The sequence below is a fragment of the Narcine bancroftii genome, chromosome 4 (genome assembly GCF_036971445.1).
Source record: "Narcine bancroftii isolate sNarBan1 chromosome 4, sNarBan1.hap1, whole genome shotgun sequence".
Taxonomy (NCBI): domain Eukaryota; kingdom Metazoa; phylum Chordata; class Chondrichthyes; order Torpediniformes; family Narcinidae; genus Narcine; species Narcine bancroftii.
Window position 1 is genome coordinate 235,807,989 of NC_091472.1, and position 15,962 is coordinate 235,823,950.

Genomic DNA, 15,962 nt, shown 5'->3' on the forward strand with positions numbered 1-15,962 from the left:
AACAGTGGAGCCCCCAGAAAGAGGTTCAATGTTGGAAACTTGCAGTCAGACGTAGTGAGAGGAAACTTCCAGGCAAACCTCCAAGCAAAGCTCGAGGATGCAAACTGCCTCATGGACACGTCTCCTGAAACCCTCTGGGATCAGCTGAAAATGGCCATACTGCAATCCACTGAAGAGGTACTGGGCTTCTCCTCCAGGAAAAACAAGGACTGGTTTGACGAAAACAACCAGGAAATCCAGGAGCTGCTGGCAAAGAAGCGATCTGCCCACCAGGCTCACCTTGCAAAGCCTTCCTGGCCAGAGAAAAAACGAGCCTTCCGTCTCGCATGCAGCCATCTTCAGCGCAAACTCCGGGAGATCCAAAATGAGTGGTGGACTAGCCTCGCCAAATGAACCCAGCTTAGCGCCGACATTGGCGACTTCAGGGGTTTTTATGAGACACTAAAGGCTGTGTACGGCCCCTCACCCCAAGTCCAAAGCCCTCTGCGCAGCTCAGACGGCGAAGTCCTCCTCAGCGACAAGATCTCCATTCTCAATCGATGGTCAGAACACTTCCAATCCCTTTTCAGTGCCAACCGCTCAGTCCAAGAATCCGCCCTGCTCCAGCTCCCTCAACAACCCCTGAGGCTAGAGCTGGATGAGGTCCTTACCCAGGAAGAGACATATAAGACAATTGAACAACTGAAAAGTGGCAAAGCAGCAGGTATGGATGGAATCCCCCCCAGAGGTCTGGAAGGCTGGTGGCAAAGCTCTGCATACTAAACTGCATGAGTTTTTCATGCTCTGCTGGGACCAAGGAAAGCTGCCTCAGGACCTTCGTGATGCCATCATCATCACCCTGTACAAAAACAAAGGCGAGAAATCAGACTGCTCAAACTACAGGGGAATCATGCTGCTCTCCATTGCAGGCAAAATCTTCACTAGGATTCTCCTTAATAGACTAATACCTAGTGTCGCCGAAAATGTCCTCCCAGAAACACAGTGTGGCTTTCACGCAAACAGAGGAACTACTGACATGGTCTTTGCCCTCAGACAGCTCCAAGAAAAGTGCAGTGAACCAAACAAAAGACTCTACATCACCTTTGTTGATCTAAACAAAGCCTTTGACACCGTGAGCAGGAAAGGGCTTTGGCAAATACTAGAGCGCCTCGGATGCCCCCCCAAGTACCTCAATATGGTTATCCAACTGCACGAAAACCAACAAGGTTGGGTCAGATACAGCAATGAGCTCTCCGAACCCTTCTCCATTGAAAATGGCGTGAAGCAAGGCTGCGTCCTCGCACCAACCCTCTTTACTATCTTCTTCAGCATGATGCTGAAACAAAGCCAATAAAGAACAATGAAGACGGTGTTTAGATCCAGTGCCGCACGGATGGCAGTCTCTTCAATCTGAGGCGCCTGCAAGCTCACACCAAGACACAAGAGCAACTTGTCCGTGAACTACTCTTTGCAGACGATGCCGCTTTAGTTGCCCATTCAGAGCCATGACGTCCTGTTTTGCGGAAACTGCCAAAATGTTTGGCCTGGAAGTCAGCCTGAAGAAAACTGAGGTCCTCCATCAGCCAGCTCCCCACCATGACCACCAGCCCCCCCACATCTCCATCGGGCACACAGAACTCAAAACGGTCAACCAGTTTACCTATCACGGCTGCACCATTTCACCAGATGCAAGGATCAACAACGAGATAGACAACAGACTCGCCAAGGCAAATAGCGCCTTTGGAAGACTACACAAAAGAGTCTGGAAAAACAACCACCTGAAGAAACACACAAAGATCAGCGTGTACAGAGCCGTTGTCATACCCACGCTCCTGTTTGGCTCCGAATCATGGGTCCTCTACCGGCATCACCTATGGCTCCTAGACGCTTCCATCAGCGCTGTCTCCGCTCCATCCTCAACATTCATTGGAATGACTTCATCACCAACATCGAAGTACTCGAGCTGGCAGAGTCCGCAAGCATCGAATCCATGCTGCTGAAGACCCAACTGCGCTGGGTGGGTCACGTCTCTAGAATGGAGGACCGTCGCCTTCCCAAGATCGTATTCTATGGCGAGCTTTCCACTGGCCACTGAGTCAGAGGTGCACCAAAGAAGAGGTACAGGGACTGCTTAAAGAAATCTCTTGGTGCCTGCCACATTGACCTCTGCCAGTGGGCTGATATCGCCTCCAACCGTACATCTTGGCGCCTCACAGTTCGGCAGGCAGCAACCTCCTTTGAAGAAAACCACAGAGCCCACCTCTCTGACAAAAGACAAAGGAGGAAAAACCCAACACCCAACCCTAACCAACCAATTTTCCCTTGCAACCACTGCATCCGTGCCTGTCTGTCCCACATCGGACTTGTCAGTCACCAACGAGCCTGCAGCAGACGTGGACATACCCATCCATAAATCTTCATCCACGAAGCCAAGCCAAAGAAAGAAAGAAGAAGAGATTCGAACCTTTATCCATTCAACCTGACTGTGTACAAAGGTGAGATCATTCTGGGAGGACTCAAGGAATATTCTGTGAAAAAAATTACAATGGTAGATTTTCCTTCTGGGTAACATTATGGACGTGAGTTTTAAACTGTCCAGATACTAAATTCAGTTCGTGAAGGTCGCCTTGTCGGTAGCTAGGAAATGTATAACGATCACATGGAAGTCTTAGCTAAATATTACACGATAGAATATACACGGAGAAAATCACGTACAATTTGAGGAAGAAATATGACACATTTGTTTGGGTATGGCAGCCCCATCTGCAACACATTGCAATTCTACCCCTTTTAGATAAAATGAATACAGTAGTGGAATACGAGAGATCAGGGAAGTGGGTCGTGGTGCAGGCGACGTGCTCTTGCATTTTGTTCCTTAGCCTTCTATTTTAGATTTCTTTGGGGTCTTCTTCAGTTCCATTAAATGCTTTTGACTTTAATGATGTTTTGTTCTTTGTATTTGTTTAATTAATTTATATATATATATATATATATATATATATATTTATATATATATATATATATATATATATCTATATATTTTTTTTCTTTCTTTTTTGTATTAGAGTACAGGAGGGAGGGGAGAGGGATAGGGGATAAAATAGACTGTATGATAAACACTATTGTTGGAAAAAAGAAGTTTAGTTGGATTTATATGAATTTTTGAAAATCAAAAATAAAATATTAAAAAAGTTTATTTTTACATGTACGAAGATGCAGTGGTCGAGGTTGTTTTGGGAGCAGACCAGTTAGATATCTCATGCGTAGTACAAGTCTGACTCTGAGCAACTGCTGAAGGACAACTCAAACCAGGGATTCTAACACTGGATTTAGATATACTGGATCATATTAGCTGATGCTCTGGAAAAAGTAAGTGGCTCAATGAAGTTCAATCTCACATGTCCAAAGATTCTGTGAGAGGTCATTTTGCGAGCACACTAGTTAAACATCTCATACATAGGACAAGAAGAGATCAGTTGGTACAGAGCAAAGACAACATAATTTTTCTATTTTGGGGTTAATTCAGGAGTCTGATAACACTGGGAAGGAAACGGACCTTGAATCAGGTGGTACATGATATCACACTTGTGAAAATTCCTTCAAATGAGAAAGGGGTGGGATAAGAAGTGTGACTGGGGTGGGATAAGTCCTCTAATAAGTTGGTTGCTTTAACAACGCAGCTGGAGGTGTAGATGGAATTGCTGGAGGGAGGGGGTGTGTGCGATAGTCTGAACCACGTTCATAACCCTGTGGAACTTCTTGTGGTTTGGTGGTTGAAGTCACATTCATTTACCCCATTTAGACAGCTGTTAAAAGACAGGAATTTACTGCCTTTTAACTGCTTCACTTAGTTGTGTAAACGCAACAAACGTGGGTTGTGGGGTGATTTTCATCCTGTGTATTACCCGCCAAGGTAGGTAATATCAGAGCCAATGCAAAACGCATTGGCTCCTGTCTTAAAGGTACACTGTCCCAAGCTGGCTTTAAAGACAAGTTGTTCACCTGCCAGTTAAGTGGGATCTCTGTGTAAAAAGGGTAATTAACTGAGGACCTGCTGGTTGAGTAAGAATGCACACAACGCCTGGTTAGAATGTATACACAATCAGGTTAGTATGCACACATGACCATTATCCTGGATATGATTCCCATAATAACCATTGGCAACATTTTCCTGGTGTACATCAGGAAATGGAGCTCATCTACATTAAGGCTACAGAATGCAGATACTAACGGAAGATATTGGTTTAAGAAACAGTAACTAGATACAGTACTTGTATAATGCACAGAAGCAGTGACAGGGTCTAATATCTGGCTATTATATCAAAACTTAGTTGCTGTATATACTATCAGTGCAGAGAGCTCAGACACAGTTGCAGACACAGTTATGCACACAAAACCTTGATGCAGTATCAGGGTACATAAGCAGAATAATGTACCCATAGAAAGTAGCATGAAATATTATCTGGATACAACAACCGAAATGAAGCATCCAGAAATAGTAAATCTAGTCTCAGGATATAGTACTGACTATAATACCAGGTATAAATAGCATTGAGATCCTGTCCTGGAACATCATTCGGCATCTAGTACAGGAATCCAGGTTGGCGTCTTTTACAGTCTTGCAATTTTAATCAGGATTTGGTCGGGAATGATGAGAACAGAGTCAGCCCAAAACATAGAAGCAGATTTAGGCTTTTCAGCCCATCATCTCTGCCCCACCATTTAATCATGAGCTGATCCATTTTCCCACACAACCCCTCTGTCTGGCCTTCTCCCCATAACCTTTGATTCCCTGGCTAATCAGGAACCTATCAATCTCTGTCTTAAATGCGCCCAATGACCTGGCCTCCACAACAGTCTGTGGCAACGAATTTCACAGATTTACCACCCTCTGGCAAAAGAAATTCCTCCGCAACTCTGTTCTAAGTGGATGCCCTTCAATCCTGAAGTTTCTTGTCCTAGACTCTCCCGTCATTGGATACAACCTTTCTACATCTACTTTGTCCATGCTTTTCAACATTTGAAATGTTTCACTGAGATCCACCCTCATTCTCCTAAATTCCATTGAGTGCAGGCCAAGAGCTGTCAAACTCTCCTCATATGATAACCCTTTCATTCCCAGAATCATCCTTATTAACCTCCTCTGAACTCTTTCTAACATCAGCACATCTTTTCTTAAACAAGGAGCCCAAAACTGCTCACAAAACTTAGAAGGCTTAGACATCACATCCGTGCTCTTATATTTTATTTCTCTTGAAATGAATGGCCAGCATTACATCTGCCGTCATCATTCCCTTTCAGAATCTGTGGTGGGATTTGAATTCATCCAGGCTACTGGGTCATTAAGGCAAGAACAGTACCAGAGATTAGAGCAACACATTTAATGGAAGGGATGACTGAAGGATGTGGTGCGACTGGACACCCCAAGGGATAGGAAACTCTCTAATCTTCTTTAAACCCACCAACTCCCACAGCTACCTCGACTGCACCTCTTCCCACCCTGTCCCCTGGAAGGATTCCATTCCATTCTCTCAATTCCTCCGTCTCCGTTGCATCTGCCGTGATAGATCAAACTACATGGCTTTCCCTCTACCACGATCAACTTGGCACTCACCTGGATATCCTCCATTACCCACACATCTGCCCTGGCCCCCTTCGCCCCCACGCGCAACAAGGACAGGATTCCTCTTTGTAATGATGTAATAGGGAGGGGGCATATTATACTGACTGCTTGCTATTGGCTATGATTGTAGAGATACTCCACCCTACTGGTATAACAGATGGAGATGCTTTCCCACAGGCCAGTTTAATGGTGGTTATAATCTGGTAATAAAATTGATATGCCATAGACATGGACCAGTCAAGTGTATACTAACACTGGGAATATCACTCTTGTCCTCACCTACCACCCACCAGCCTCAGCATCCAATACATCCTCCTCTGCCATTTCTACCACCTACTATGTTATCCTACCATGAGGTACATATTCCCTTCTTTCCTCCCCTCTGCTTTTTGCAGAGACCGCTCCCTCCATGACTCCCTTGTCCACCCCTCCCTCCCCAACTATGGACCCCTTGGGACCTACCCTTGTGTCCACAGGTGCCCATGCCTCCTCCCTCAGCACCATTCAGGGCCCCAAACAGTCCTTCCGAGTGAAGCAACATTTTATTTGTGAATCTGCAGAGGTCATCTACTGCATCCAGTGCTCTTGCTTTGGTCTCCTCTACATCGGAGAGACTGGATGCAGTCTGGGAGATCACTTTGCTGAGCACTTCGACTTTGTTCACTGCAATAGCGTGGATCTCCCTGTGGCCACCCATTTCAATTCTCCATCCCATTTCATTGCTAACAGGTCTGTCCAATGTCGCATGTACTGCCAGACTGAATCTACCCGCAAATTGGAGGAACAACTTTTCATCTTCCCACTGGGCACCTTCCAACTGGATGACATTAATATTGACTTCTGTGGCTTCTGTTAAACCTCCCCCACAACTCACCCCTTGCTTCCCATGTTGTCTCTCAATTCCCTGTCTCCTTTCACACAGACATGATAAATTCTACCTTGTCCCTTAATACATCCAATTAACACCTATTGTTGGTCTGGATTCCTCTCCCATTGTTTGAACTCTGAGATTTTCTGATATTATCCTGCTTCTGCCTTTTCCGATTTTTCCTTGAAGAAGGGCTCAGGCCCAAAACGTCGGCAATATATCTTTGTCTCCTTTAGATGCTGAAAAGACCAGCTGAGTTCCTCCAGCATTTTGGTGTTTTTACTACAATCACACCATCTGCAGCCTGTCGTGTTTCTCTCTAAACATCAACCAAGAAGACAATGAGACTGCATTAATGGCAATGTGTGACTCCATAATTGGAAGAAAGTTAATGTTGTTAATGCATTAATTATCCTTTCTGCTCATGTTAATATTGCTTCCTTCAGTTGGTTTTTCAACCAACTGAAAAACCTCACAAAGATAAGCGTATACAGAGCCGTTGTCATACCCACACTCCTGTTCGGCTCCGAATCATGGGTCATCTACCGGCACCACCTACGGCTCCTAGAACGCTTCCACCAGCGTTGTCTCCGCTCCATCCTCAACATCCATTGGAGCGCTTACACCCCTAACGTCGAAGTACTCGAGATGGCAGAGGTCGACAGCATCGAGTCCACGCTGCTGAAGATCCAGCTGCGCTGGATGGGTCATGTCTCCAGAATGGAGGACCATCGCCTTCCCAAGATCCTGTTATATGGCGAGCTCTCCACTGGCCACCGTGACAGAGGTGCACCAAAGAAAAGGTACAAGGACTGCCTAAAGAAATCTCTTGGTGCCTGCCACATTGACCACCGCCAGTGGGCTGATAACGCCTCAAACCGTGCATCTTGGCGCCTCACAGTTTGGCGGGCAGCAACCTCCTTTGAAGAAGACCGCAGAGCCCACCTCACTGATAAAAGGCAAAGGAGGAAAAACCCAACACCCAACCCCAACCAACCAATTTTCCCTTGCAACCGCTGCAATCGTGTCTGCCTGTCCTGCATCGGACTTGTCAGCCACAAACGAGCCTGCAGCTGACGTGGACTTTTTACCCCCTCCATAAATCTTCGTCCGCGAAGCCAAGCCAAAGAATATTGCTTCCTGTTCCTTTAAAAGCAGCCACATTCACTCACCAGGAATCACTGCACCATACTTGCTTTTCATATCAACGTGGAGTTAAGCATAGAGGTTGAGGGTAGCAGGGATCATACTGATGTGCTCACTATGTCACCACCACAACTCCCTCCCTAGCCACTAGCTCTACACACCGATCATCTCTTAAAGGTCTTGCTAACACAAGGTTTTCTGGCAGGAGCAGACCCTGTGAAATGGAAAGCCGCAAGGTGATATTTGAGAAGAAGGAGCCCACCTATATATCTTCTGTGGAGTGGGCAGAGCAGTGACCACCCAGGTCAACTGCAACTTCATGTTCTTTGACTATTCTACCACCTGCATATTCCCAATAACCAAATGTAGAATTTGGCATTGGCCACTTCTCTCTCTTTTCCTCTTTCTCTGCCCCTCATTTACTTTCTCTCTTTAATTTTCTCTCTCTCTTTCTCTTTCAGCCCCTGTCTCTTCCTCTCTTTCTGTCTCTTGATCTATATTTCTGCCTGCCTCTCTCTTTATCTGTCTCTCTAACTCTGTATCTCTCTTTTCGTCTGCCTATCTCTCTACCTATCTATATTTCTTTCTCTTTTTCTCTTGCACAGTTCAGGCAAACCCCCTCTCCTTCACCAGGACTCAGCAGGACATTGTTTCAGCAGCTGGTAGCGCCACCTCCTTTCTTTCTTTTTCAATCTTTTTATTATTATTATAATTTATAAACACATACAGTTCAAAGAGATATTAAAAAAATACATAGTAAGTAATGAATTAATACAGAGATATTAAACAATAATATTACAGAATATGCGCCACCTCCTCACAGCCCCAGAGATGCAAGTTTGATCCCGACCTTGGGTGCAGATTCCTCTCACACCCCAAAGCTCCTTGTGTTGATAGTATTCTTGACCGCTGGTGTGGAAGTGAGTGGCAGAATCTGGGGGTGGGGGTTGGTTTTGATGAGAATGTGACGAAAATAAAACAATGGAATGAATATGTGGCTTGTGTTGATGGCCAGGAGTGGGCTGAAGGGCCTGTGCTGTTCATTTCTCTCTCTCTCTCTCTCTCTCTCTCTCTCTCTCTCTCTCTGTGCCATAGCTCCTTGCAGCAACATCATCACTTGATCTCATCCTTTCTTTGTGTCTGTGCACTTATTGGCAATGTCTAGACTTGGGAGGCTGGGCCACAGGTTTCATCTACATGTCTACATCTGTGCAAGAACTAGGAAACAGACTGGGCTGCCATGTCGCAGCAGCCCAGAAGGTAGGTTCTGTTGCAGAAGGGCCCAGGCTATCAAAGAAGGCAGGTGGGTCTTCTTTGCAACAACTCAAGGCTGATGGCAAGTTTGTGCACAGTGCCACCAAGATCAATGGAGTTTGGCTCCAGTTTGTCATAAGGCTTCATTTGCAAAGGATGGGGTGGTGTGGACTGAGCAGCCAGCTCCACCCAGAGCACAGAGCCTAATGTAATGCAGCTGACAGCTCCGGCAGGTTCCTGAACCCTTGGTCAACACGAAAGCTGCCACGTTGTTCTCAATATCAGCAAGACCAAGGTGCTAACTGTGGACTTCAGAAAAGTGGTGGTGGTGGTGGGGGGGGGGGGGTCGAGGGACCATGCACCTGTCTCCATTGTATTGAGTTTCTCACAAGATCACAAGATAAAGGAACAGAAATAGGCCATTCAGCCCATTGAGTCTGCTCCGCCATGAGCTAAACCATTCTCACAGCTAATACCAGTTTCCAGCCTTTTCCCCTTATCCCTTGACACCCTGACTAATTAGATATCTATCAATCTCCTCCTTAAACTTCCCCAGTGATTGAATTCCACAAATCCATGATTCCCTGGCTAAAGAAATTTCTCCTCATCTTGTTTTAAATGGGTGTCTTCTAATTCTAAGATTGTTCCCTCTTGTCCTGGATTCACCCACTAAGGGAAACATCTTATTTACATCTACTCTGTCCTATCCTTTTAGCATTCGAAGTGTTTATTTTAGATCTCCTCTCATTCTTCTATACTCCAATGAATAGAAACCACTAAACGTTCCTCATATGTTATCCCTTGCAGATTCCAGGAATCATCCTGGTGAATCTTCTCTGTACTCTCTCCAACATCAGTATATTCCTTCTTCTTTCTTTGGCTTGGCTTCGCGGACGAAGATTTATGGAGGGGGTAAAAAGTCCTTCTAAGGGGGCCAAAACTGCACACAGTTCTCCAAATAAGGTCTCACCATTGCCCCATAGAGCCTCATCAACACTTACTTACTCAAAAACTATTCCTCTTGAAACAAATGCCAACGTAGTATTCACTTTCTTTACTGCTGGTCCAACATGGTGCTTAATCTTTAGGGTGTCCTGCACGAGGAGCCCAAGTCCCTATAAACTTCTGAATTTTGAATTTTCGCACCTTCCCAGATTCCCCTCCTGGGTTCAGCGCATTGACACATTGAACACTGACACCTCTACTTTTAAGGAGACTGAGGAAATTTGTCGTCAGCCACTCTACTGAACTTCTTCAGGTGCCCCGTGGAAAGTATATTGACTGGTTGCATCACGATCTGGTTTGGAAACACCGAAGGCCTCAGAAAGTAGTATAACTAGTCAAGCCTGACTTCCTATCCATTGAAGATATCTGTGCAAGACTCTGTTGCAAGAAGAAAACTGTCCACCCTGGACACAACCCCATCTCACTGCTATCTTCAGGCAGTTAGGAACTCAGATGGGTGGGCAGTCGGGCATTTGGAGCTCGGGTGGGTGGGTGAGAGCTTGTAGTCGGGGCATCAGGAACTTAGATGGGCAGGTGGCTGAGGCGAAGGTTCACAGTCGGGGTATCAGGAGCTCTGATAGGCAGAGTTTGGGGCCAAAAATAGGGGGGATCAATTTTTACATGGGTCAACTGAAAAACCCACGATATTTGGGAAAAAGGGGGGGGGTGGAGGGTTGACTATTACATCGGATCAACTATTACACGAGTAATACTCTTCTCTGGCCAGATATCAATATAGGATCTTGCTGTGCACATATTAGCTTGTATGCTTCCATTCAGATACCCTCCTTTGGTTGTAAACCACTGAGAACATTCTGATGGGCACTATAAAATACAAATTTTTTTTCCCTAAAGGACATGACTGTCAAATTAACCATAGGCTACAATTCAGGTTTGTTCAGTGAATAAATTTGCTATTGGAAAGCAAAACTCAGTCTGTGCGATCATTCGATGCCATCTCCACTCTGGGCTCCTTGTCAAGGAAGTTGAACTCACAGGTGCCTAAACACCCCGGTGAGCAGACAGTGAAGGATCATGCATCGAAAGGCTCAAGGATCCCAAGTGAGCGCTCCCCATAAGATGTTGCATCCTCGATGCTGTCAGGACTGGATTTAAATGTAGGCACCCCCCATCTCTTTATGACCTTATCTATGTGAAGTCAAACCTGGAACACGTTCTCTGAGCTTAGCTATTGAGTTAGTTCATGTATTCTTTTTCTATGCAAACTATTTTGTCCTGTCCAGCCACCTGGCAACAGAGCATTGATATATTTCCATCCCTGTGACTCCAGTGTTGTAAGAGGCCAAAAATAGTAGGCTGAGTAAGCGTGTTTTCAATGTGGTCTAGGAAGAAATAGGATCTTTGATATGGATCTTACAGCAAGACACCCCTTTTATTTCTTATCAACTTCACTCTCAGAGTGGGGATGTTCAACACAAGCACTCAATGGGTCAGGCAGAATCCGTAGAGGGAAGCGAACAATTGATACTTCAGGTCGGGACCCAGCTTCAGTTCTGAGAAAGAAGAGGAGAGTGAGGCAATACTAAAGAGAATGGGGTGGTCAGTAGGTGATAGGGTAAAGGAGGAGGGGTGGAAGATGACCGACTGATGAAGCCAAGTGGGGAATCAGTGACAATTTTTAGTTTTATTTAGACATACATCACGGAAACAGGCCTTTTCGGCCCACGAGTCCGTGCCACCCAATTTATCCCCAATTAGCCTACACTCCAGTACATTTTTGAACAGTGGGAGGAAACTTGAGGCCCCAAGGAAAACCCACGCAGACATGGGAAGAAGGTACAAACTCATTACAGACAGCTCAGGATTCGAACCCTGGTCCGGTCCCGATCACTGGCGCTGTAAAGGCATTGCGCTAACTGCTGCGCCAACCGTGCCGTGTTCTTTTACTCCAGTTTGCAGCATCTGTAGCCTCTTGTGTCGCTGCCTGATGCTCATGTAGCTTATTCAGTGGTTTGCCCCGACCAAGGTTTTAAAACCCCTACCACACCTTCTCCCACCAACTGGGCAAGTGACGTTGAGGAAGCCACAATGACTCCAATGAACCTGAGGGCACCACAGACTCCGCTACCCATTTCTCAACTTGTCACATTCAAATTGGTTTCAAGTGCCTCTCAGCTCTCCCTTTCTCTGCGGCTTCCCACTTGGACATTCCCCTCCCTCCCCTCTGAAACCTTGATCATCCCTGAGTTTCATTCCATTGGGAGACTGGGTCCAAACTGTGAGGATTCTCTCCCTCAACCTCTTTGCCTCTGCTCGATGCCAAGCTTCCCTCCTAATGTTCCCTAATGGGGCTGGTTGAGACCATTTTCTTTCTATTTATGTTTCTGTGGACCATTTTGCTGTGGTGAGACCAAAGGAAGTTAAGAAGCCCCAAGTTTGCAGGAAGCAACAAACCCATCCGCAAAAACAGAATGCATTTTTGGTGACAGCAAGGGTACTCTGTAACATCGATCCCTCCATTTCCATGACCTTTCCATTGATTCTGCTGGTCTGATTGCTTTCACATATCTCTCAAATCCATCAGCAATTGTTATAAATCTGAAGAGAACCATCATTGTATTTAAACAGGGTTTTGGAAGGAACAGTTGACTGTGAGGACTCCTGCCTCACAACCTGTGGCGCGCTATCAGACAGAAGCAAACACACAAAGCGTAAAGTCTGTACAACAGCCTTTATTCCACATAAACTTCCTCAGAGCCAGCTGTGAGGAGAGCTGCTGTAAACTCTGAGAGCGTCTTCAAAGGGCTGGCCCTGGCTTATATCCTGGAGGGTGATTGACACTCAACTGGGTGGGGCTTGGTCTATTCAGGTTGGCTGATTGACAGCCGGCCAGGTGTGGTCTTGTCCCCGTGCTCTTCTGCAGGTACAGAGGTTGCCCCCTGCAGTAGGCCAGTGGTGTACCACCACATTCACCCCCTTCTTTAAAATTGTCCCGGTGCAGGGTGGGGGGGGGGGGGGAGGTTGCAGTCCATGGTCTACCCAGTGCCCCAAAACATATATACATTATTTACAGATTGAGACGATCTGGTGGGCGTTGGAATCTCTGTGACCGTCGCAGGACTGGTTCCTGGTTACTGGTCGGTGAGAGTATGCGGGGGATGGTGGCGGGAGCCAGAGCAGCTGGTGTGGTGCAGCGCGGATGGATGGGGAGTTGGTAATAGGCTGACTTCAGGTCATTCGTGGAGAAGACCCGGTAGCGGGCTATCTCATTGACCATGTCGGTTATCCTCGGTAAGGGGTAGGCATCCAGTTGGGTGTACCGGTATTCCATGACCATCCTCGGCTTGCTTCCCCCTTTGACCACTAGGACTTGGGCTCTCCAAGGGCTGTTGCTGGGCTCTATGACATCTTCCGCCAGAAGCCGCCGCACCTCCGCCCTGATGAAGTCTCTGTCTGCGGCGCAATAGAACCTACTTCTGGCAGCTATCGGCTTGCAGTCTGGTGTGAGTTGTGAGAAGAGCGCAGGGTGGGTGGTGATGCACAGTGTGGAGAGGCCACATGTTGGCCAGGGCTGGTTGGACAGCGTGCTGTGGATCGTGAGTGGAGGTAGGGGCCCCCCTGAAGGCGAGGGTAACGCTCTGCAGGTGGCATTGGAAATCTAAGCCCAAGAGGACTGGGGCACAGAGTTTGGACATGATCAGGAGCCTGAACCCGGTGTATGTCTCCCCCACCCCCACCCTGAGCCAGATCAGCTGAGTAGTGCCCAAGGGTATTGATAGTCCGGTCCTTGGCGGCAAAGGTGATAGAGAAGGTGGTGGGATGGATTTTTAGCTTCAGTAAGTGGGCCACGCTCGGGTGAATAAAGCTCTCAGTGCTGCCACTATTGATTAGGCACTTTGTTAACTGCCCACTGATTTTTACGTCCATCATGGAGCATTTGAGATTGTGGGGGATGTTCCTGGTTAGGGTGGTGGCCGCTATGACCACTCGGGGTCTGAGTCATCTTTCCCCGACAGTGGAGGCGAGTCGTGTTCATCGATATCCTTTGCCAGCGTCCAGAGAGGTGAGAGTCAACCGGCGGTGCTCTCCAAGGTCTTGGGGTGCGGTATGTGGCAGTTAGTGGCATCTGGAGGTTTGGGGTGCCTCGGTAGGGAGGCCTTGTGGGTGCCCGTATTGACCACATTGTCATCATTAGAGGCCTGGGAAGGCCTGGATGATGGTGGTCCCCACGCCTGACTGGCCCAAGATGGCGGCGCTGTGTGGGAGGGTGAGGCATGGCTGACCTTCTTCCCCAGCTGCACTAGTTGCACTGGGGGAAGTGACATCACGCTGATGGCTTTCGGTGAGGGTGACGTCATCACGGGTGGTGGAAGTGACATCATTCCGCAGACCAGAAGTGACGTCATTGTAGTCTTCGGGAGGCGGCGCTGGCGAGAGCAAGGGCTGGTCCAGGTGCATGGCGCGTACGCGGCGATCATTGCCAGCGAGGCTGGAAGTTGGGCTGCCGGAGTTGGGGAGGCCAGAAGTGGCTGCCGGAGCAATGGTATCACCCAGCAATCGCACATGGTGGGGATCGTGAAGGAGGGGGCAGGTTGTAGAGGGTCACTGAGCTGCTGACGGGCTTTGAGAGGCATACTTTGGCGACGTGATCTTTCTTGCCATATCTCGAACAGTACTGGTTTTTTGCTGGGAAGTTTTGGCACGATCAACAGTCAGACCTACACTGGGACCCACAGTATTTACAAGGGCGCTGGGCACCCGCAGCAGCGATGTTTTCATCCCTAGTCTGGTCTAGGGCCACAGCTGCCATCTGTGCCTACCCTGTGGAAACCTGGGGAAGCCTGGAGTCGAAGGCTTCGGTGTGCAGGGCTGCTGCCTCCAGGTTTCGGACTACCTCCACTGTTTTGGCCAAGGAGTAGATATTGTCCTCGAGCAGCTTCTGCCTGTCGGCCCTCGCGTGTAGCCCTAGGACATAGGTGTCTCTGATCAGTCTCTTGACCTCCCTTTCATTTACCCCGGGTTCAGCCAGACAAGGTCGGGCCAACTCACGCAGGGCTCCCAGGTAGGACTCGGCTGTCTCCCTGGGCAGCTGGGCACGGATACTCAGGAGGTACCTTGCAAAGACCACATTTGTGGAAGGTTTATACATGGTCTCAAGGGTGTTCATCGCTTCCAAGTATCCGGTGCAGTCTTTGAATGCCTGGAAGGCTCGGGGACCCAGCGTTGTTTGGAGTAAGATGAACCTCTTTCAGTCGGAGTCCAGGATGTCGTCGGCGTGTGCCTTGATGATCGCTTCGACTGTGTGCTTCCAGATCTCGAGGCGTGTTTGTGCTTCCGGGTGGTGTGGGTCGATTTCGAGGCTCCCAGCACTCAGGAGCTTTTCCATAGCAACTTTAAAATTTTATGTCGAATAAATTGTAGTGTGCTGTCAGACAGAAGCAAACACACAAAACATGAAGTCTATACAATAGTCTTTATTCAACATAAACTTCCACAGAGCCAACTGTGAGGAGTGCTGCTGTGAGCTCTGAGAGTGTCTTCGAAGGGCTGGCTCTGGCTTATATCCTGGAGAGTGATTGACACCCGACCGGGTGGGGCTTGGTCCATTCAGGTCGGCTGATTGACAGCCGGCCAGGTGTTATCTTGTCCCGGTGTTCTTCTGCAGGTACAGAGGTTGCCCCCTGGAGTTGGCCAGTAGTGTTTCACCACACAACCCAAGTTTGTGGGTTGAGTCTTTGAACACAGATTGAGAGCTGATACTTCGGTGCATCACCTGAGGGAGCCTCAAGCCATTCTACAACCAACAAGAGGCTGTTGAAATCCAGTCCTTGCTATGTTAGAGGAAACACATCGATCAACATGCTCCCATAAAAGTACCACAATGAAGACCAGAGATTTTGTGGTTGATTAAGAGTAGCAGGGCTTGAATTTTCCACTTGAATGCAGGAAAAATCTGATAATTTTTGGTCAGAAAAAAAACATCAGGATTGTGTAAACTTACAGAGAATGTGTACATATCCAATAGCAGACAATGAGAAAATGAACGAACTCAGCAGGTCATTGAGAGAAATAGTCAGGCAACATGTCAGGTTGGGACCCAGTATCAATTCTGAAGTTGGAAGGTGT